The following is a 22961-nucleotide window of genomic DNA, read 5'->3' as shown; positions in this document are numbered from 1 at the left end:
CCCACCATCCTAAATCTCCTGCAATGTTCTACACTGAATTAATTCTTTTACTAACGCTTAAATAATTGCAAGAATAACTTAAAAGCATTTTTAAGCTAGCCGGTCTCTGCGGGCAACAACTTCAACTGTTATTATGTTTAGAGTCTTTAATAAATCATCAGTATCACCCCTTTAAGAAAGCCTGTCTGTGCATTTATCCTGAAGAAAGTTACAGGGTTATTCTTTCAGCTGGCATTTATTTTTACATAATGGCAGTGCAGTGGGCAGCCACACTATTTTAATGAATGGGAAACACTCCATGCCACTGTTTAATGTAAACACTAAGCTTCCAAACATGTAATTCTAACTAAATATAAATGTTTGTGGACTTATAGCTCCCGTCAAGGCAGGAAGCTAAAGTCATTTTAGGCATACTAAATTACCATTCTAAAAAACTAAAATAGATTAATTTTAGTCTATCTGATAGTTTTACTTTTATTGCATTACACAAACTTTATTTTTAACATACTTGCGTTAAATTTCAATAAGAATAAGCAAAAAGTAATGAAAGTGTTATCAGGAAATGAAACAGAAAAATTAAACTTCAACTCAGATTAAATATAACTCAGGCCTTCCAGAAACATCAAAACTGCACCTTTTAAGATTTGCTAATAAAATTCCCCACCTACAGCTATGTTGTGTAGCTTTTAAATAGTTTAACTGCAACATAATATCAGAAATCCAGCCCAGCTCTATCATTATATCCTAAGAGTGTTCAGTATGATTTGCCGGTGGTCAGAATACCGACGCCGACATGCCTATAGCTGAAAACCCAACAGGGTGAAGCTAAGAGTGTTTCTCCCTCTCCACTACCCCCTAACCCTAACCTCCCCCCTTAGTACCTGACCCTAACCTCCCGCGGATGTGCCAAACTCTAACCCCCCCTCCCCACAGCCTAACCCTAACCCCCCCCCCCACAGCCTAACCATAAGCTCCTAGGGTGGCGCCTAAGCCTACCTTCCTCCACCGCTTAACTTATGTTCGGGATGCCAGCTGCTGGAATTTCGGCATCAGTCTCCTGATCTTGTTGGGATGCAGGCATCAGGGCCGTAACTAGGTGTGTGCCAGTGGTGCCTAGCACACAGCGCATCTGCACTGTGGGCGCAGAACCACCTCCGGCAACACCTGCAGTTCGGCGCTGCAATGTGTGTCCGACTATTCCTTTTAGTTGAGGTAGCGTCTGGCTAATTTTTATTAGGGGTGTTTCGCTATAGTGCTCCTCCAGGCTTCCTGTAGACAGAGTATGGGAAACAGAGACAGAGGCTGAGACAGCAAACCGGAGCTGAGGGAAGCCGCTCACTGATCAGCACACCTAACTCCCCCTCACAGCAAGGCATACATTACCGATCCCCTGGCTCCTTGCGCAAACTGGCTCAAATGCTCTGCTCCCGCAGCTGCTCTCTCACTCTGACGCTCACTCAGGGCTTCCACTCAGCCAAGCACTCCTTTCGCCAGGACCGTTATCCTGCAGCATATGTCTGTTCAGCTTGGCAGGTGGTGCGGGTTGCAAGGTGATGCCTCTCCACTCCCGGCGCACAGTGGCTTCCCTCAGTTCTGGTTCCCTCAGCCTCTGTCCAGCAGTAATACCGCCCAATGTACACAGCCAATGGGGTCCAGGGGTGGCCAGTCCTCATCAGGGTTCCAGTGAGGCACCACAAAAAACAAACACACACACACACACACACTCACAGAAACACACACACTCACAGAAACACACACACTCTCTCACTCTCTCACTCCCCCCCTCTCTCCCTAGCATGATGGGAGTACTACCTAGCATAATGTGTGCCAGGGGCTCTACCTGACGTAATGTGTGTAAGGGCGTCTACTGTAGTGTAATGTGTTTAAGAGGCAGGGCCATAACTAGTTGTATACCAGTGGTGCCTTGCCCACATTGCATTTGCATTGTGAGCGCACCACCTGGCAGAACCACCCACACGGCCACTTGCTGAATCACCACCGCCCGCCTCCTGTCCCCAGCCTGGCCACCACTGCCCACACCACCTGCCTCTGCCCGCACTCCACTACCTTCCACCATTCACCTTTGCCTTCCACTGACCGCACATCCCACCACCACCCCTCACCCTGCTAATCACTTCCGCCCCCGCTGGACGTCCACCAAGCATGTGGGAAGGAGAAGCAGGAGGGCGTCGGGGGACCTACTGCCAGTCTGCTATGGACGCTGGCTGGATCATGGTGAGTAGACAGGCTGCGGGGAGGATGGTGCATGTGCACACATACACACACACACACACACAGACATTCTCTCTCTCTCTCTACCTGGCACTTGTGTATAAGGTGCTACCTTGTGCAATGTGTATAAGAAGCTCTATCTGGCGCAATGTGTATAAGGTGCTACCTGGCGCAATGTGTATAATGGGCTACCTGGCGCAATGAGTAAAGGAGACTTCCTTGTGCAATGTGTATAAATGGCTACCTAGCGCAATCTGTATAAGGGACTACCTAGCGCAATGAGTATAAGGGACTTCCTAGCATAATATTTATAAGGGCTCTACCTGGCAAAATGTGTAAAAGGGGGTTCTACCTGGCATTGTAAAAGGGGACTCTACCTGGCGTTAAGTGTAAAAGTGGGCTGTACCTGGTGTAATGTGTAAAAGTGTGCTCTATCTGACGTAATGTGTTTAAGGGTGTTCTCCCTGGAGTATTGTGTAAAAGCAGGCTCTACCTTGTGTAATGTGTGATAGGGTCTCTACCTGGAGTAATGTGTAATAGCGCACTGGCCCCATTTTCATTATGCACAGTCGGGGGGAGGGGGGGTTGGGGTGCCGATGCTGTTTCTTGCACACAGTGGTAAAATGTCAAGTTACGGCACTGTCACACATAGACACTGCATTGTCTGACTGAGAATCACAGACACAATAGGGTAAATTTACTAAAGCTTCTAAAACAGAGAATTGGTGATGGTGCCCATAGCAACCAATCAATCAGATGCTGTCTATCATTTTCTGAAAGGCAATAGAAAAATGATAGCATCTCATTGGTTGCTATAGACAACATCACCAATTCTCTGTATTAGAAGCTTTAGTAAATTGACCCTATTGTGTCAGTGATTGTCAGTCAGACAATGCAGCGTCTGTGTGTGTGTCATTTGCTGGTATAACTTCTGTGATTTTATGCAAATACCACTGCAAGCCCTTCCCTGGTGTACAAGCACACTTTGCTGTAGATACTATATAGATATAATAGGCCTGTTAAAATGCTTTAAATCACATTATTAACAGGTCAACATTATGGGTTCGACTTCACACTGTTCTCATGCTCCGGGCAGGCGACAGGGGGTACAAAGGGGACAACTGTACTGGGACCCAAAGATCAGAGGGGCCCCAAGTATATGCTGATATGTACCCGGCAGGGATGTGAGCCATCTTTTCCAAATAGGGCATCGAGCTGCAGGCGGTGTGGCCACAGCCTTAGAGTGACCGGAGCCCCTTACACAAAGTGACTCTGCAGAGCGAGTGTGCATCCACTCTTCCAGGTTCTGCTCTGTTGCAGGCAGTTGTGGGACATGGCAACAGCTCCGTTGGCCAGGATTCCCATGCCCCGCATTTACTTCCGCGTCCGGACATGTGCTGATCTAACGCACACTGGACACAGAGCGGGATGCCGCGTTGTCCACTTGAGCATGGGGTACTTAAGAGGCATCCAGGGAACAGGTATGTGACTTCCGTTGTAATGACTCTGCTGTAATGTTATGTTGGTGGCTTGTATTGGTGACATGCTTAACAAAGGTCCGGAGGGACCCAAAACGTTGCTGTTGATCTATATGCAATTATAACGAAGTCTTGCATTTGTACCTTGTATTAGTATAATATATTAAATCTTCTTCAAGCACATTTCTACGGACTGGAGAGTGCCTACTTATTGGAATATATATATATATATATATATATATATATATACATACAGTGGGGCAAAAAAGTATTTGGACAGCCACCAATTGTGCAAGTTGACCCACTTAAAAAGATGAGAGAGGTCTGCAATTTCCATCATAAGTACACTTCCACTGTGAGAGACAGAATCTAAAAAAAACCATAGGAAATCACATTGTATGATTTTTAAACAAGTTATTTGTATATTCTTGCGGAAAATAAATATTTGGACAATCAAAAAGTTTAACTCAATACTTTGTAATATAACCTCGGTTGGCAATTACAGAGGTCAAACGTTTCCTGTAGTTCTTGACCAGGTATGCACACACTGTAGCAGGTATTTTGGCCCACTCTTCCATGCAGATCTTCTCTAGATCTGTCATGTTTTGGGGCTGTCGCCGGGCAACACGGACTTTCAACTTCCTCCATAGATTTTCTATTGGGTTGAGGTCTGGAGACTGGCTAGGCCACTCCAGGACCTTGAAATGCTTCTTACGGAGCCACTCCTTAGTTGCCCGGGCGGTGTGATTTGGGTAATTGTCATGCTGGAAGACCCAGCCACGTTCCATCTTCAATGCTCTTACTGAGGGAAGGAGGTTTTTGCCCAAAATCTCACGATACATGGCCCCATTCATCCTCTCCTTAATACGGATCAGTTGTCCTGTCCCCCTTGCAGAAAAGCAGCCCCAAAGCATGATGTTTCCACCCCCATGCTTCACAGTGGGTATGGTGTTCTTGGGATGCCATTCATCATTCTTCTCTCTCCAAACAAGGCGAGTGGAGTTTATATCAAAAAGTTCGATTTTGCTCTCATCTGACCACATTACATTCTCCCAATCCTCTTCTGGATCATCCAGATGGTCACATAGTCACTGGCACACTTTAGACGGGCCTGGACATGTGCTGGCTTAAGCAGGGGGCCCTTTCGGGTGCTGCAGGATTTCAATTCATGACGACGTAGTGTGTTACTAATGGTAACCTTTGTGACTGTGGTCCCAGCTCTCTTGAGGTCATTGACCAGGTCCCCCCGTGTAGTTCTGGGCTGATTACTCACCGTTCTCAAGATCATTGATACCACACGAGGTGAGATCTTGCATGGAGCCCCAGGTCGAGGGAGATTGTCAGTGATCTTGTATTTCTTCCATTTTTTAATATTTGCGCCAACAGTTGATCTCTTCTCACCAAGCTGCTTGCCTATTGTCGAGTAGCTCATCCCAGCCTTTTGCAGCTCTACAATTTTGTCCCTGGTGTCCTTAGACAGCTCTCTGGTCTTGGCCATGGTGGAGAGGTAGCAGTCTGACTGTTTGAGGATGTGGACAGGTGTCTTTATTACAGATAACCAGTTCAAACAGGTGCCATTAATACAGGTAACTAGTGGAGGATAGAAGAGCTTCTTAAAGAAGAAGTAACAGGTCTGTGAGAGCCAGAAATCTTGTTGCTTGGTAGGTGTCCAAATATTTATTTTCCACAAGAATATACAAGTAAATTGTTTAAAAATCATACAATGTGATTTCCTGTTTTTTTTTTCTTTTTCAGATTCTGTCTCTCACAGTTGAAGTGTACCTATGATGGAAATTACAGACCTCTCTCATCTTTTTAAGTGGGTCAACTTGCACAATCGGTGGCTGTCCAAATACATTTTTGCCCCACTGTATATATAATATATACCTCATCTGAGGGGGCCCCAGAGATATCACTGTATGGGGACTTAAGATTTCTGTTGCTGGCCCTGGTCATGCTGTTAACATTTTGATTGTCAAACTATTCACTGTATAACTCCAGTCACCTAGAAAGATCCTGTCTAGTATTACATTTTTCAAACCAGCTTGTACTCATAAAAGTGTTACCACCTGCAAACAAATTCATTGACATGACCATGTCATTGCAACTTTTGAAAAAAAAAAATTACATTATCCCTTATTTTTCAAGTGTACTGTATCTTTATTTAGTTTTGTTTTTTTAACTATAGTTTGTTAGATTTCCAAGGAAATATAAAAGGGATATGAAGATAGGTACAAAGTACAGTAAATAATCAGGAACATGAAACCATAAAAAGTCACAATTCAGATTAACATCCAATAGAAACCCAATACATTATTTAAAACAAGGGATGAGGGAAAGGGTTTAAATGGTAGCAGGGAAAGGAGGAATGGTTGGTAGGTGACTAAGAAGTTCATGGAATGTTAGTAAGGGGCAAAATGAGGGAGGAATGTGACTAAACAAAAGGAAATCTAGCAACCCTGTATAAAGAGGTTTATTGCTTTATATTTTTATATACTGTCATGTTGTTGTGGATAGGGCTCATATTCATAAAGCCAATCAGGCCATGAGGGTCATTCCAACCTGCGGTTCTTTGCTGCGGTGTGAACGGGTCTGGAATGCACATGCGCGTCGTTGCCCGGCGACCACGACGCTGACAGAGTAGAAAGTGGTCGCAGCGGCAACCGCAAGAAGATGGACAGCAAGAGGGCGTTCCGGGGCGTCAACTTACTGTTTGCTGCCGTTTTTGGCAGGCGTGTCCAGGCGAATGGAGGGCGGCGGTGTCACATCAAAGCCGGGCCCATCATCGCTGGATCCGTCGCACAGGGTAGTATGTCCTGGTCTTGTTTTGAGTGAAACTTTTTTAGCATAGCAGGGCTGCACAAGCGATCGCAGCCCTGCTATGCTAAAATACACTCCCCCATAGGCGGAGATTAGTTGATCGCACCAGCAGCAAAAAGTTGCTTGGTGCGATCAACTCGGTATGAGAGCCCATGTTCTGAAGTTTTTGAAAGATCAGACTTGAGGTGATATATATACTTTACTGGACAGAGTTTAAAATGGTATTTTTTTTTCTTACTTGCTTTTATGCCTTTAAGATGTGCACATTGAGTCTATGGGGTATATTCAATTGAAGTCGGATCCATTCCGACATGCATTTGTCAGAATGGATCCGACAAGGGCTATTCAATGCCCATCTCAATTCGACTTTAAAAAAGTCGAATTGAGATGAGGACTCGGAGAGGGGGGAGACCAGCAGGGAGATGGGGGACAGCCGCGGGCAGACGGGGGACAGCAGCACTGCAGGAGGATGTGGCACAGCTGGCAGACCTCACGGCAGCGTCCATCTGGCTCCAGCAAGCGGGACCTTACTTGCTGGAGCCGGGTGGACGCTGCCATAAGCGTCAGCTGTGCCACATCCTCCTGCAGCGCTACTGTCCCCCATCTGCCCGCGGCTCTCCCCCGTCTCCTCCTCTCAGGTCCCTCATCTCAGTTCGTATTTTTTAAGTCGAACTGAGATGGTCGGAAACGGGTCCAAAACCTGACGAATTTGGCCCCGTTTCCCTCAGAAGCACGTGAATCGGCAGCTATACCGCCGATTCATGTACTATTCGACAAGTTGAATTCCCCAACTTGTCAAATAAAAAAGCTGGGGACTGAATAGGTCGGATCCCCTTCCGACCTGAAAAAGTCGAAAACTGCCGTCTTTTCAACCTTAATTGAATATACCCCTATATCTCCCCTATTCTTAAGAAATCAATTTATCTCCCCCCTTTATCTTTAAACTACTTTGAAGGGGTTGTGCACGACTTCCTCATCTCCACCCATTCTTTCCTAGACCCACTGCTGTTTGGCTTTCTTTGCACAAAAACTGCTCCCCAAGCCCAAAGTCCCCAATGACCTTCTCATGGCCAAATCCAAAAGACAATTCTTTAAATCTCACATCAGCAATTGGCACTATTGTCCTTATTCTCCAAACTCTCCACTCCATTGGAATTGTGACTTGGCTCTCTCCAAATTCACTGCTTCCTATACATCTCCACCCTCACACCCTCCCTCTCACCCTCTTCTCTCTGCTAATGACTGCTGCCTCACTTCCTCTCTTATCCCATTCTTGTATTGAGGATTTCTCCTGGACTGATCCTACCCTCTGCAATGCCTTCACTCATTCCATTCAACTTTCATCCAGATTCCCAGCCTTCTAACATACCCTTATTGCATTTGTTTTCCTTCTAGCCTACAACCCATTCACCTAACTTTCCAGTGCCTGCCCTCCTCTGCTTTCTCCCGTTGTATCCATTCAAAACTATAGACTATTATGAGCAGGGCCCTTTTCCATCTTCCTGTAGGCAGGGCCCTCTTCCCTTTGTCTTTTCTACACAATTATGCTATAATCATACTGTATATAATTATCTATGTGAATTTATATATTATCTGGAACAGTCTGTACTTATATATCCTGTTATTTTATTCCTTTGTACCGCACTACAGAACCCTTGTGGCACCTTATAAATGAAAGTTAATAAAAATAAAAATATCCATGAATCCCACTGAAATTCTAGTGAATATATCTGAGTGGATTTGGACCAATTAAGTGAGATCAGTAGCAGTATTTTTGTATATTGGATAAATCCAGGCCACCATAAGAATTATTTAGGGAACTTGCATATGTGGAACCTGTTTTTTTTCCTTGATCATACATGGCATGTGTATTTGAAGTTATTTCAGGAACCATCAGTGTCAGCACCAGGTTCAGTGACACCCATTGTGACCAATAGCCCCTTGTGCGCCTTTGGTTGAAAAGGGGTGTGGCTTTGCTGGAAGGGGCATGATCTTGCAGAAGTCCCATTTTAAGTCACTATGGAGGTGTGGTCTCGTGGGAAACACATCCGGTTACATCACTCTAGGGGCATATCCAGCATCCCCGGAAATCCTGTGCTGCCCCTTGAGACTCTGGAGGCACTGCTGGCTCCTTCTCAGTGACAGGAGCTGGGTGCGCCTGGATAATGTCACACTGTGACTTTTGGCCTCAGCCCGTGGAAGTTGAAACCAAGGTGTGGTTCGCGGCCCCCCTTGTGAGGCCTCTGCGAACCATCACCGGAAGTGTCTGGAAATAGTTTATATCCTAGGAAGCAAATTCATTTTTATAACTGTTATACAAATAGTTAAGGAAATATATACTAATCCAAACAAATTTTCCTTTTATTTTTCCTAGTTATTTAATATTATGAGCATGCCACCAAATCATTTTTAAGATATGCAGAACATGCTGTGGAGTCTTTAACGTTCAACTTTTGTTTAAGCCACGGTTAATTTTGAAGTTGAATAACTCACCATTCAAGCGAAGCTCTTTGTGAAGAGATGACACACATGAAAGTTTTGCATACCCGAGATCCAGCTGAAATGCCTGATATATCTGGATTACCATGGATGCTTGCTGCAAGAGGTTCCATGATCAGATATATTTTTATATTATTAGACTTAGTTGCTTATTTTTGTAGTCCTTGAACTCTAGATATGATTTGCTCTATCCTGCAACAATAGAAAGTGCAACAATAAGAAACACATCTTCCTGATTATATAAACACTTGGCAGAGAGACATATGTAGATGACAGAAATATTGCACTAATTTTACAGTTGTACATGGCAATCAAATGGTCAGTATGTGCTCGTCACCCCCTTTAAGAGACAGACAACCATCTCCCCCCTCCCCTATCCCCACTTCTGTCCCACAGCTCATTTTAGTTATGTTCCATGATGGAATGTAAAACAAACACAGAAGTCAAACACACCTACACAAGAAGATCACCTCGTACAGGCAGATTGCTTCATTTATTTACACTAAGTAATAGCAAGGCATTTCATATTTCAATTGCTTAGGTGGTGAACAAAATGTTGGAACTTATTTTGGGACGCAACCCAAGAACCTCATGTCATGTGTTTTGATGTATTTATTAGGAGTTTGTGCCTGCATGTGTTTATGTGGGGGGCAGATGTTAACTATGTGTAAAATGTTAAACTTTAAAACATGTTTTTATTTTCACATTTGTCGTAGACAGATTAAAATAAATAATTTATTTTCATCTCTGCGCAAAACTAAGCAAAGAAATACGGGGAAAATATATGCATCATGGGAAAATTCCTTGGTCAGGTGTGAAAGGACAGAGTCTGATTATAACAGATTCTTTATTTTATTAACTGAAAATTCTAGTGTGCTAGCTGTCAGCACTATGAGCCCAATTCATATTTGTATGTAAACCTGATGGTTTACGTTAGTGATGTGCACCGGAAATTTTTCGGGTTTTGTGTTTTGGTTTTGGATTCGGTTCCGCGGCCGTGTTTTGGATTCGGACGCGTTTTGGCAAAACCTCCCTTCAAATTTTTGGTCGGATTCGGGTGTGTTTTGGATTCGGGTGTTTTTTTTTCAAAAACCCCTCAAAAACAGCTTAAATCATAGAATTTGGGGGTAATTTTGATCCTATAGTATTATTAACCTCAATAACCATAATTTCCACTCATTTCCAGTCTATTCTGAACACCTCACACCTCACTATATTATTTTTAGTCCTAAAAGTTGCACCAATGTCACTGGATGACTAAGCTAAGCGACCCAAGTGGGCGGCACAAACACCTGGCCCGTCTCGGAGTGGCACTGCAGTGTCAGACAGGATGGCACTTCAAAAAAATTGGCTCCAAACAGCACATGATGCAAAGAAAAGAGAAAAAGAGGTGCACTGTGGTCGCTGGATGGCTAAGCTAAGCGACACAAACACCTCAATATCACAGGAATTATTAGTTCTAATCAATGGTATTATTGGTCCAAATCACTGGAAGAAAATGACAAAATCACAGGAATTATTTGTTCTAATGAATGGTATTATTGGTCCAAATCACTGGAAGAAAATGACAAAATCACAGGAATTATTCGTTCTAATCAATGGTATTATTGGTCCAAATCACTGGAAGAAAATGTCAAAATCACTGGAATTATTTGGCAAGATCACTGTAATTAATAATTATAAATCAGTGATATTAATTGGTAAAATCTTGCTATCGCCTGCCTAGTGAAGTGGAATCTAGATGGGATTTTGTACCAGGGACACAATAACTTCATCAATTGTCTAAATCCCAATGCACTAATGGCGGAAAACGGGCGCACGTCTAACAGCGCACTGATTATACTGAGAACTGATTATACTGATCGCTGATGATACTACGGAGAACTGACACTGAGCAGCGAGAACAGCACTGGACTATTGTACTGTAGTATACTGGTCCCCACAATGCAGCAAAGATATTGAGCACTAATCCGGAGAATAGAACTGAGTCTGACATGGAGCTGCAAGATACAGCAATGGACAACTGTACTGTACTACTATATACTGGTGGTCACAATGCAGCACTGTACTACTATATAATACTGGTCCCCACAATGCAGCACAGATATTGAGCACTGATCTGGAGAATAGAACTGAGTCTGACACAGAGCTGCAAGATAACGCTATGGCCTACTGTACTGTACTGTACTACTATATACTGGTGGTCACCACAATGCAGCACTGTACTACTATATACTGTGCCCCACAATGCAGCACAGATATTGAGCACTGATCCGGAGAATAGAACTGAGTCTGACACGGAGCTGCAAGATACAGCAATGGACAACTGTACTGTACTACTATATACAGGTGGTCACAATGCAGCATTGTACTACTATATAATACTGGTCCCCACAATGCAGCACAGATATTGATCACTGATCTGAGAATAGAACTGAGTCTGACATGGAGCTGCAAGGTACAGCAATGGACAACTGTACTATACTACTATATACTGGTGGTCACAATGCAGCACTGTACTACTATATAATACTGGTCCCCACAATGCAGCACAGATATTGAGCACAGATATTGATCTTTTCAGGCAGAGAACGTAGCCACGTCCTCTCCGCTCAATCGACAATGCATGAGTGAAAATGGCGGCGACGCGCGGCTCTTTATATGGAATCCGAATCTTGTGAAAATCCGACTGTCGCGAGAATCCGACAGCAGGATGATGATGTTTTCCCCCGTTCGGGTTTTGCGTGTTAGGCGGGCAGAACCGAGGCTGCCTCGGACCCGTATAAACCATCTGAAGTTCGGGGGGGTTCGGATCTCGACCAACCGAACCCGCTCATCTCTAGTTTACGTACAAATATGATGTTTGGGGGTCTGAGCAGACTCAAGACCTGTTCTGCATGTGCAGAATGGGTCTTCTGAAATTGCTCGTAGCCATGTCAGCAGGAGCAAGATTAACATGCCGGGGGGGGGGGGAGGGGGGGTACCCAACACCATTCTTAAAAACTTTTTGAAGGCGTGATGGGTCCAGGCAGGGTCGGACTGGCCCGCTGGGGTACAGGGGAAACCACCGGTGGGCCCCACTGCCTGGGGGTCCTCCTCCACTAGTGATCAGGTTCCAGACTGTGTTCTTGAATTATACATTATACATATTGTCAAAGTCAAAAATATTACATAGAGAGACCATATAAACTGCACACATATAAGTCGCTATACTTGCAAATATGCGCAGCGAGCACAGCAATATATGGAAATACACGCATTTGCTCGGACATGGCACAGAGATGGATTCGGCACTTGTTTCATACAGTACATGGTTATAATAATGAACAGCACCAGACATCATGGAGATTTAGAATTGGCTAATGAATTAATGTCATGGATGTGTATCATTCGAACCGAACCAGATAAACACATCATGTTTGGTATTGAAGCAAGCAGAATGAGGTGTGGGTTAGTTTGAGGCCTGTTGTGTTGTTGTGGGACATTGCAGCGGATAGATATGATTATATGTATAAAAGCTAAGATCATATTGTTAGAACAATGGATGCTCAAGACAACCTTTTACTAAGTTTTCAGGGCTGAACCTGATTAGCATATACAAAGGAGAAAGAAAGACCCCTCCCCCAGGTACTGGTCAAACAGGAAGGTAGTGGTCGGCTGTGGCCTCAGAGAACAGATGTAATGTAGCTACACTCACAGACACACACACAGCTACCTGGCACCAAGCAGCATGGCAGCTAAATCCCCAGGACATCTTCCAAACTAAAGGCTAAGTATTGAACTTCACATGGCTAGATAAGGAAACAGACAGATTGTTTTCTGGTTTAAATAGGATATTGTAACTTGGTTGTGTGATTGTTGGGTGTTTGTGGATACTCTGTGAAGTCTGTGATAAATTGGAACAGTATACAATCTGTAGCATAGTATTTGTGGTATTTGTTTGCCTATGGAGATTTAAAATAGATTGTGCTGGTTAGTTATAATATATATCCTGTTAATCATAAATACCACCATGCAGTTACGTTTGTGTTAATTACATTGTGATCTGGTCTTGTGATGAATATGCTCTGGTTATTGAGATACTGAAGTTGTTTGGGATGTGAAATTATGAGATGGTTCTAGGAAGTTGGATTACATTGTGAAAGGTGATTTAGATGGTTTGGAATTGTAAAACCAGAACATATGCATTGTTTTGAGGCTTGGACATTTTGGAATAAAGTGCCATGTGTTTGGACCTGCAAATCTAAAATGGCTGCTGCTGGATGTCTTCCCCTCCCCCTTTCAGCCATGTGGTGTGGTCTTTGGAATCAAGTGGAGGTTTCTCAAAATGGAGTCTAGCTTCCATCCCATGCTGTATTCAGCATTGACTAACTGCGCAGCGATTGTCTCTCACATGTGTAGTTTTATCTGCAACCATGTTGTCTCTTATTTAATGTTATCATGAGCCATTTCTCTCTATCTCTCTCTTCTTCTCTTCCCCTTCCATTTTCCCATAAATAGTAATTGTATTGTATTGTATTTCTTGTGTAGTTATCTGGTTAGGTAGTCTCTGTTATATTGTAGTGTATCATTTGTACTGTGATTCTCTTTTACAAGTATATTAGATATAATACAGTTAATAGGCTTTGGACCCTAAACCAGTATCTGTGTATTTCCTATAGTGTTAAGTGTTCACTTGAGCGTCGGTGACGCACAAGCAGCTTTGTAGTTAGTCAGGTTACACAAGGTTGCACTTACACCCTGTATTCACATTAAGGTATTCTGTGTATTTCACTGTTAAAAGGTTTAGACATAAAGGTATAGCGTTGTGAGCGTCTGCGCCGCTGGTGATCTCCTCGTGGTCTCGAGCGTCTGCTACGCCATAGCGAATCATTACGTTAGTCAAAAGCCATTTAACGTGCTGTCCTGTGATCGCTGGGCCGTGAGCGAACGTGACGCTTGAGCGTCTCGCCTACGGCTGAGCGATCGTTACGCAACCAGCGTACCCGTACGGTACTTCTTAAGTAAACAGCGTACAGTGTTCTTAGACTTCATAAAGGGTTGTTTATACGACAAGGGAATTTAGCATTGTCAATTGGGGGCCGTCCAGTCCTTCACATATCTGCACTAGGTAGATCAGCAGACATTATCCCCCAGCAAAGGGTGGGAGGTTGTCTCGCAGTGCTGACGGGATAAGCGTCTGTTTCGCTTAGTAAAGGGTGCTGAGGGAATCCGGGACCGGAGGTAAGAACAGTACGCTATTGTCTTTGAAAATCTGGTTTTTATTTCAATTTGGTGCCAACTACACACTCAGGCCTAGAATAACTTTAGGAGTTTTGAATGATGACTTTCTTTGTGACAAGAGGCCGCATGGTCTGTCCACCATTTTGTGTGACCCTCATGGAGGTGGAAGGGGGAGGAGCAGCGGCCATTTTGGGAAGGTCAAATTTTTTTTTTTCTGAGCGGCTGGTTTTCAGTTGACTCAGGAAACAATCAGCCATCCACTGTCAAAAAGAAATCATCATTTAATGAGTTTTTTTTTTATGCATTTATTTAATCTATATCATAGTCAATCATAAGTAATAGTGATTGGTACTTATATGTAATTTCATATGCGTGTGCTTACATCAATGTATGTTATTAGATTAAATTTAGAATTGCATTTTCATCTGTGTAAGTTTCACATCTCACCTTCCTGTTTGCCATTTGCATTGATAACGTGCTGAGAAAAAACAAGCACACAGCATAGAAGATACTGTGTGGTGTTTGGTAAGCGTTTATATAGTGAAATATCGCTTATAGTAAGGCGATACAGAAGCCACAAGACAATAGCACACATTTGTTCAGTTTCCAAAATTTAGTTTAAATACCTTACTTTACTGTAACGCCTCTGGGGAGAGCTATCAGACTACGGGAAATGATTTTTCTGATCAGAAAACTATAAGAATGATAGTGGGTTGAAAACGGTATGAGTGTATTGAATCCCGCTTTGTGGACTTTGTGATCTATGTGATAAAACGGTATTGAATTCCGCTTTGTGGACTTTGTGATCTGTGTGATCTATGTGGAACGTGATGAGCACGATCTGAGTGAAAACGTGCAACAGAGTGTGATAAAGTTTTCGTTGTATTACGCTCTGGCTGTTTTGGAGCACAGTAGGGAGACTCCAATGATCCTACCATTTATGGGCAACAAGTGTCTATAAGTGGTACGATTGGACCGCACGGTTGTATGTGTGACCAATAACGCAACGTGATATGAGGTCGTATATCCATGCGTAAATCTTGCCCTCATACGTGTTGTAGGGAGCACATGCAAGCGTGATTTGTGTAAAGAAAAAGGAAGGGAATTTTCTCAGGAAAATCTCTAGAGATAGGGCCTGCAACGGCTACACGTGTCTGCTAGAAGGCGGAACGGGGATACCCGGAGCAGAAGAAGTTCAGTGGAAGAGCTTTAAGGATTTCCAACGAAGTTCTGTGTTTGGTGCATTTTAGGAAGTTTTCCTGTGTTAAAAAGGTCCACAATGGCAGCCAAGTGCACAACACAGAGACGGTCGGAGGTCAGGATTCAGACTCCAGAGGCTTGCAGACCCCGAGGGTCTGCTCGGTTAGTAATGTGGGGGAAATATGGTCCCCACACTGAGACCTTTTGTGATGAATGGACACGAATGACTGCGGGGGATAAGGCACCATTTCCCGGGATAGGTAGTTTTGACTTAGAGGTGTTGCATAATTTAAGGCAAAGGATCAGTCTCATAAAATCCTGGAAACAACGAGTTAAACATGATGATTGTTTGCAGTTATGGCAACAGGAAAGTGAAATGCAAAGAAATGTAACTTACATATCTAACTTTCATCTTGAGAGGAGAGACATGGCATTGAAGAGGATTATGGTTGCAGAGAAATGGCACAATGTTGTACGATAAAAATGCACTTAGTAACTGTATTAAGAATGAAAGTGTTAAATGTAATAATGTTTATGAAAATGAAAGTGTAAAAATTACAAATGTTAACCTGTGCAAGTCGCACCCCATGTTAAACTTCCCTCAGGATTACCAACAAGAAAGTGAGCCCAGAACGATGTCGGCACCTCTTAAAGAAGCCATCCTACAAGACATCCAGGTGGACGCGACCAAATTGGTAAAGGCAATAATCAAACCCCCTAACGGAGGGTCAGGTGAGGTCGTGTCCACAGGTACGTACAATGTTTTATATCACGCACAAACAAATGTACCCCATATTATAAGACCAAAACAAGGTGATGTGATTGAGTTTAGTCCTGTCAGGGTGATCACAGTCCCCAATGGGAAGACTGATGATCAGGGAACCATTCCCGTCAAGGACAGTGCAATGCGCCATCCCTGGTCCCGGACAGAATTGAGATCAATCATGTCTGATTACCCAGATCCTAGGAAAGATCTAACTGTATGATCAAAGATTCACAGAAGGTATATCAACTCCCTAGACAACGACATAATCATGGTATCCAAGGAATCAGGTAGGTACAGGGAAAGCGGTTGATGGTGATGAGCATCCAAGCGTTTGAGGAGGCATCAAATCAACCAAAACCCCAGGCCATTGGCACATGGAGGAACTTAAGGATTTGTGATCTGTGCAAAAGAGAAGGGCATTATGCTAGCAACTGCAACAGCCCACATAAAATCAGACCCCCTAGACATGAAAATGAGCAAAAGTTATGACACACCAAATTATAATCAGGGATCATATAGGAAGAATTTTGGGCCACACCCATAATATATAGTCAGGAAAGGTGATCATACGACTGATGGTAAGCCTGAGGTAACGGTTAATAAATTGGGAGGTCATTCACTGAAGACACAGGAATGACCAGGTGAAACGTTGTAAATGTATCTGTGAAATGTTTTTTTTTTCTCTCTCTCTCTATCCCCATCTCTGACGAGTATTGGTAAGAATTCACACATTGCATATCCACTTGGTCCTTGCAGAAGTCTACCAAACCCCAGCATGACCTCCGCCACAATGTATTTCTGGCCAGATACAGACAGTGGAGTAATGCAGGTGCTGGTGGGGAGGGACTGCTCAAGGAGACCATTAGACACGTAGATATGACAGCCTGATAATCTGACAATGTTTTTCTAATGCTAACAATGTTTTCTTAATGTTGACAATGTTTTAAAAATGCTTTGTTTCTCTTTTCCTATTGATGGTTAATGTCGAGTTATGTAATATATATATGCATATGAATTGTTCTCTATCTCTTGTTTTTTTTTTTTTTTTTTTTCTCTCTCTTCTCACTCATGTTTTCATGGTTTAAAGATGGTATGTCACCCCTCAGTTGGACCAATGGTAATGCCAGATTGTTTCTCCTTACAGAAAGATCGCCGGTTAGGAAGGAATATTGCATCACCAGAATGTTCGTTTGGAAGACTGAGAGATAGCACCTTTGAGAGGACAGCAGAACAAGAAGAACAACAAGACGAGAGAACTTATTATCGTAACAAGTTCTCTCCCCCTCAAACTGATTTCTTATACCCCCTTTACAAATTTCTTCTTTTCTCCTCCTGTAAGATGGACTTGCCCCAAGAGACTGTGATATGGATTTTCCTGTTGACCATGATGTTGACCAGAGCAGTCTGTTTCGGTGAGAGTACCAGCGAGGTCGAGAAAGGATCCAGAAAGGTCCTGATGACTGAGACGGAGGTGTAAATTTCCAATAGCAACCCAATCACCAAGCAAAGGCGAGTACCGGGCACGATCTAACAACCATGTTATTTGTAAACAATTGTGAAGGATTGTTAGTTCAAAAAGAAAACTGTATCTGTAGGCTCTGTGACAATGGTTGAGGATGGATGCATAAAGAAATGCCAATCCAGTTTTAATATCCATATGGACCGGCATCCATTGAGTGACTATCACTCCTTAGTGGGTAGTGTGTTAAATAAAACAGATTGTTGGGTATGCTCTCAAGTACCTCAGGGTCATAGTAAATCAGGGCTAGTACCATTTCCTTTAACGTTAGGGGAGGTACTTGAGCTAAAGGGTGGGAGACCGGTGGACCGGAGGTTTAACATCTCCAGCCCTCCTAGTTTGAAGCTCCACCAATACCATGTGGATAGGTCCCTATTATGTTTTAACATCTCCAATCCCCGAAAGCCGGGAAATTGGGAAGTGTCATGGAGCAACCTAACCATGACCTTTTCGCATAGAGCAGATAGAATGCCTACAGATACAGAGCTTGTACGCCACATAGCCAGTAGAGGATGACGCATATTTCATATGCGGGAGAAAGGCGTATGAGCGGCTTGCCCCAAACTCTGAAGGATTGTGTTGTATTGGAAAAGTACTACCTGAGGTAATGAGTCTAAGGAGTGAGGAAACTGTAATTAACCTGGATTTGGTATATGACCCAATGATAGAAACCATGATGTGATGAAAATGCGATTATACGGTCCGTTTCTTTCACCTGTTTTTCTGCTTTTCTCCAAGATACAAAGACCCCTTGGACGAGGAAGTTAACGAGACGCTATACAGACAACAGACAAGAACCAAAGATGAAGTTTTGACGACCTATGATATGGACACTTGATGAACTTTGCCATGGATCCCCAGTTTCCCTAGTATTTTAAACTCACGCTAGCCCAACATTTTTTGTAAATCTGATGGCACTGACAAAGCTATTTGCTCATGCCCAAAGAGCAATACAGCGCAAAGAAGACGACTCTCAACAGATACCGAACAAAACTTCAACAACAGATGTACATTTCCCTGACATAGAATATCATTGCATTTTCCATAAGTGTTCTTTATCTTCATCTCTACAACCCTCAGGTAATGACACACATAGGCGATAGGGAATACAGGCACAGATATCAGCAACCACATACCTCCCCCATTCATGTATCATCAACTAAAATGTGCTCCCCCATTTTGTTACAACCACAGCCGAAATGAGCTCGGTAAAGTTTGACAGCCCATCCACAGACCTGTACCACAGGATAAGAAGGAATTCAAATGTATACTTCGCAATACCTCGAAGCTTGATGTACAACACGTACGGCACGATGATACATGACCCCCCAAACATGGATTCATACACACATGCTTCTGCTATCTCACTAGGTCATACCCTCTTCACACCTTCTCCTCTCTCCTCCCTTACCCAACCATGGAAATGTATTAACCCCTGACATATATTTTTCTCTTTTTGAAATGTTTTAGGAAGTGGCAGTTATTGGTGACTGCCAAAGGGTGGACTGTCAAAGTCAAAAATATTACATAGAGAGACCATATAAACTGCACACATATAAGTCGCTATACTTGCAAATATGCGCAGCGAGCACAGCAATATATGGAAACACACGCATTTGCTCGGACATGGCACAGAGATGGATTCGGCACTTGTTTCATACAGTACATGGTTATAATAATGAACAGCACCAGACATCATGGAGATTTAGAATTGGCTAATGAATTAATGTCATGGATGTGTATCATTCGAACCGAACCAGATAAACACATCATGTTTGGTATTGAAGCAAGCAGAATGAGGTGTGGGTTAGTTTGAGGCCTGTTGTGTTGTTGTGGGACATTGCAGCGGATAGATATGATTATATGTATAAAAGCTAAGATCATATTGTTAGAACAATGGATGCTCAAGACAACCTTTTACTAAGTTTTCAGGGCTGAACCTGATTAGCATATACAAAGGAGAAAGAAAGACCCCTCCCCCAGGTACTGGTCAAACAGGAAGGTAGTGGTCGGCTGTGGCCTCAGAGAACAGATGTAATGTAGCTACACTCACAGACACACACACACAGCTACCTGGCACCAAGCAGCATGGCAGCTAAATCCCCAGGACATCTTCCAAACTAAAGGCTAAGTATTGAACTTCACATGGCTAGATAAGGAAACAGACAGATTGTTTTCTGGTTTAAATAGGATATTGTAACTTGGTTGTGTGATTGTTGGGTGTTTGTGGATACTCTGTGAAGTCTGTGATAAATTGGAACAGTATACAATCTGTAGCATAGTATTTGTGGTATTTGTTTGCCTATGGAGATTTAAAATAGATTGTGCTGGTTAGTTATAATATATATCCTGTTAATCATAAATACCACCATGCAGTTACGTTTGTGTTAATTACATTGTGATCTGGTCTTGTGATGAATATGCTCTGGTTATTGAGATACTGAAGTTGTTTGGGATGTGAAATTATGAGATGGTTCTAGGAAGTTGGATTACATTGTGAAAGGTGATTTAGATGGTTTGGAATTGTAAAACCAGAACATATGCATTGTTTTGAGGCTTGGACATTTTGGAATAAAGTGCCATGTGTTTGGACCTGCAAATCTAAAATGGCTGCTGCTGGATGTCTTCCCCTCCCCCTTTCAGCCATGTGGTGTGGTCTTTGGAATCAAGTGGAGGTTTCTCAAAATGGAGTCTAGCTTCCATCCCATGCTGTATTCAGCATTGACTAACTGCGCAGCGATTGTCTCTCACATGTGTAGTTTTATCTGCAACCATGTTGTCTCTTATTTAATGTTATCATGAGCCATTTCTCTCTATCTCTCTCTTCTTCTCTTCCCCTTCCATTTTCCCATAAATAGTAATTGTATTGTATTGTATTTCTTGTGTAGTTATCTGGTTAGGTAGTCTCTGTTATATTGTAGTGTATCATTTGTACTGTGATTCTCTTTTACAAGTATATTAGATATAATACAGTTAATAGGCTTTGGACCCTAAACCAGTATCTGTGTATTTCCTATAGTGTTAAGTGTTCACTTGAGCGTCGGTGACGCACAAGCAGCTTTGTAGTTAGTCAGGTTACACAAGGTTGCACTTACACCCTGTATTCACATTAAGGTATTCTGTGTATTTCACTGTTAAAAGGTTTAGACATAAAGGTATAGCGTTGTGAGCGTCTGCGCCGCTGGTGATCTCCTCGTGGTCTCGAGCGTCTGCTACGCCATAGCGAATCATTACGTTAGTCAAAAGCCATTTAACGTGCTGTCCTGTGATCGCTGGGCCGTGAGCGAACGTGACGCTTGAGCGTCTCGCCTACGGCTGAGCGATCGTTACGCAACCAGCGTACCCGTACGGTACTTCTTAAGTAAACAGCGTACAGTGTTCTTAGACTTCATAAAGGGTTGTTTATACGACAAGGGAATTTAGCATTGTCAATATGTTAACTTATACTGCACAGGACTATGATGTATTCTCTACAGTACATTGCCAATATTTATCTGGCACATTATCATGCACGCAGTAGCAGTATTTATATATTTGTTGGGGCCCAGTCCATGCATCCACTAATGGTTAGGCAATCCAATGTAGTGACTGGCCACACCCCCTCTGGAAACTGACCACGCTCCTAACATGGGCCCCTAGCACTGTATTCCCCGGTGGGCCCTTCATGCCCCAGTCCGACACTGGGTCCAGGATCTGTGATGTTGGATGCAGGCTTCCTGGTCCTGGGTGTCTGGATCCTACAGCAACCCTGAGCAGGCTTCAGCTTACGCAGGCTGACCAGTATAACCATGTCCTGCATAGTAAGCTCCTTATCCTGAAGTCAGATTAATCCTACAGTATGTTTGTGGACATTTACACAGCAGCACTACAGGTCCTGTATGATCTAGGTCGGACTCAGCAGTTTTTAATTAGGGGTCAAATTTGTTAATTGTGTCATCACACCATGTCCTCATTCATCTTGCAGTTGGGCAATAACCTGTGCTATCTCCTTGTAATGCTGTAGTCTTTTTGACATTCCAAGAGAATGCTTTATGTGTCGTGGGATCTCCTTGAGGATTTTGATTTACTGTAGGAAACACATTTTTCCATACATTAGAAGTCCCCTCAGATTTGTTTGCTTGTATAATGGAACTAGACTAGTCTCTTTCGCAGTTCATGGTTTTGTTTAATTAATGGTAAAATTGATTTGTTTCTTTTATTCGGATTTTATGTCAAGAAGATTTGTGTCATGTAGCTCTTGGGTGGTGGGAAGAAGACTAAGCAAAAACCACCATGGGATTCAAAATAATCAATATCTGCACCCATTGACAGCCCGGTTCAAGTTTGGTTGAAGTACACAGTACTGCTACACCTGAGTTGCACAGTCAGTATGCAAAGGTCCAGTACCCCAGGGCATAGATAGATCTGCTGTGGACTGGGCAAGAGGGTTAATTAAAGGGCAGAAGAATAGCAAGGTAAATAGGACACCCCTGTCTGTAGTGTACACATTGACTCTTTTTGTTTCCAGACAGCACAAAAGCAGAATCATATTTCACCACATGTGCTCCTTCAAACCCACAGGATGAAGTTATCAGGAATAGCTGACATCTGTTGCAAACACTTACTCAGCCTTAAGATTAGGGAGGTGCGGACAAATAGTAATAATGACGGGTATGCTGGTACAGTATTTTAGCAAGCTGCAACATGACACAATCTAGCCTATGTATTTTATGAAGTGGTTTTATTTTTTTTATTTGCATTTTTAAAAGGCAATCACTCTTCCCAGCTTGCAGATTTGTGGCTGTTCTCAAAATTCCCCGATGATGTATTGCATGGAACACGGCGGAGATGAATAGCGTTCTGAAATTTGTGCAGGCATCAGTATCAGTGATCCCAGTGCCAGCATGGCAGGACATTTTGATCTGTAGGTAAGCCCCATATGTGCACAATTTAACATTGTCCTTCTGGGACATATGGTTACCAATGCCTCTTACCTGAATAGCAATGACCTTTCAAAAAGTTGTGTTTTGGTTGGATTGTAACATGATCATTATTTCTGAATATGTTTTTCTGGAACCCTTATCGCAAGCTTCAAATGCTTAGAGAATGTTATTATGTTAAAACTAGATATCTGCAGTTCGGATTTCACTCAGAATTTCCCGCCAAAATCGGATCTCCAAAGTAGTCAAAGCGTCATCTTTTCCCACCAAAACATCATCTTTGTCCATGGAAGATTAAGTTTTGT

This window comes from Pseudophryne corroboree, chromosome 11, assembly GCF_028390025.1.
Source record: "Pseudophryne corroboree isolate aPseCor3 chromosome 11, aPseCor3.hap2, whole genome shotgun sequence".
Lineage (NCBI taxonomy): Eukaryota > Metazoa > Chordata > Amphibia > Anura > Myobatrachidae > Pseudophryne > Pseudophryne corroboree.
Note: the sequence above shows the minus strand (reverse complement) of the source record.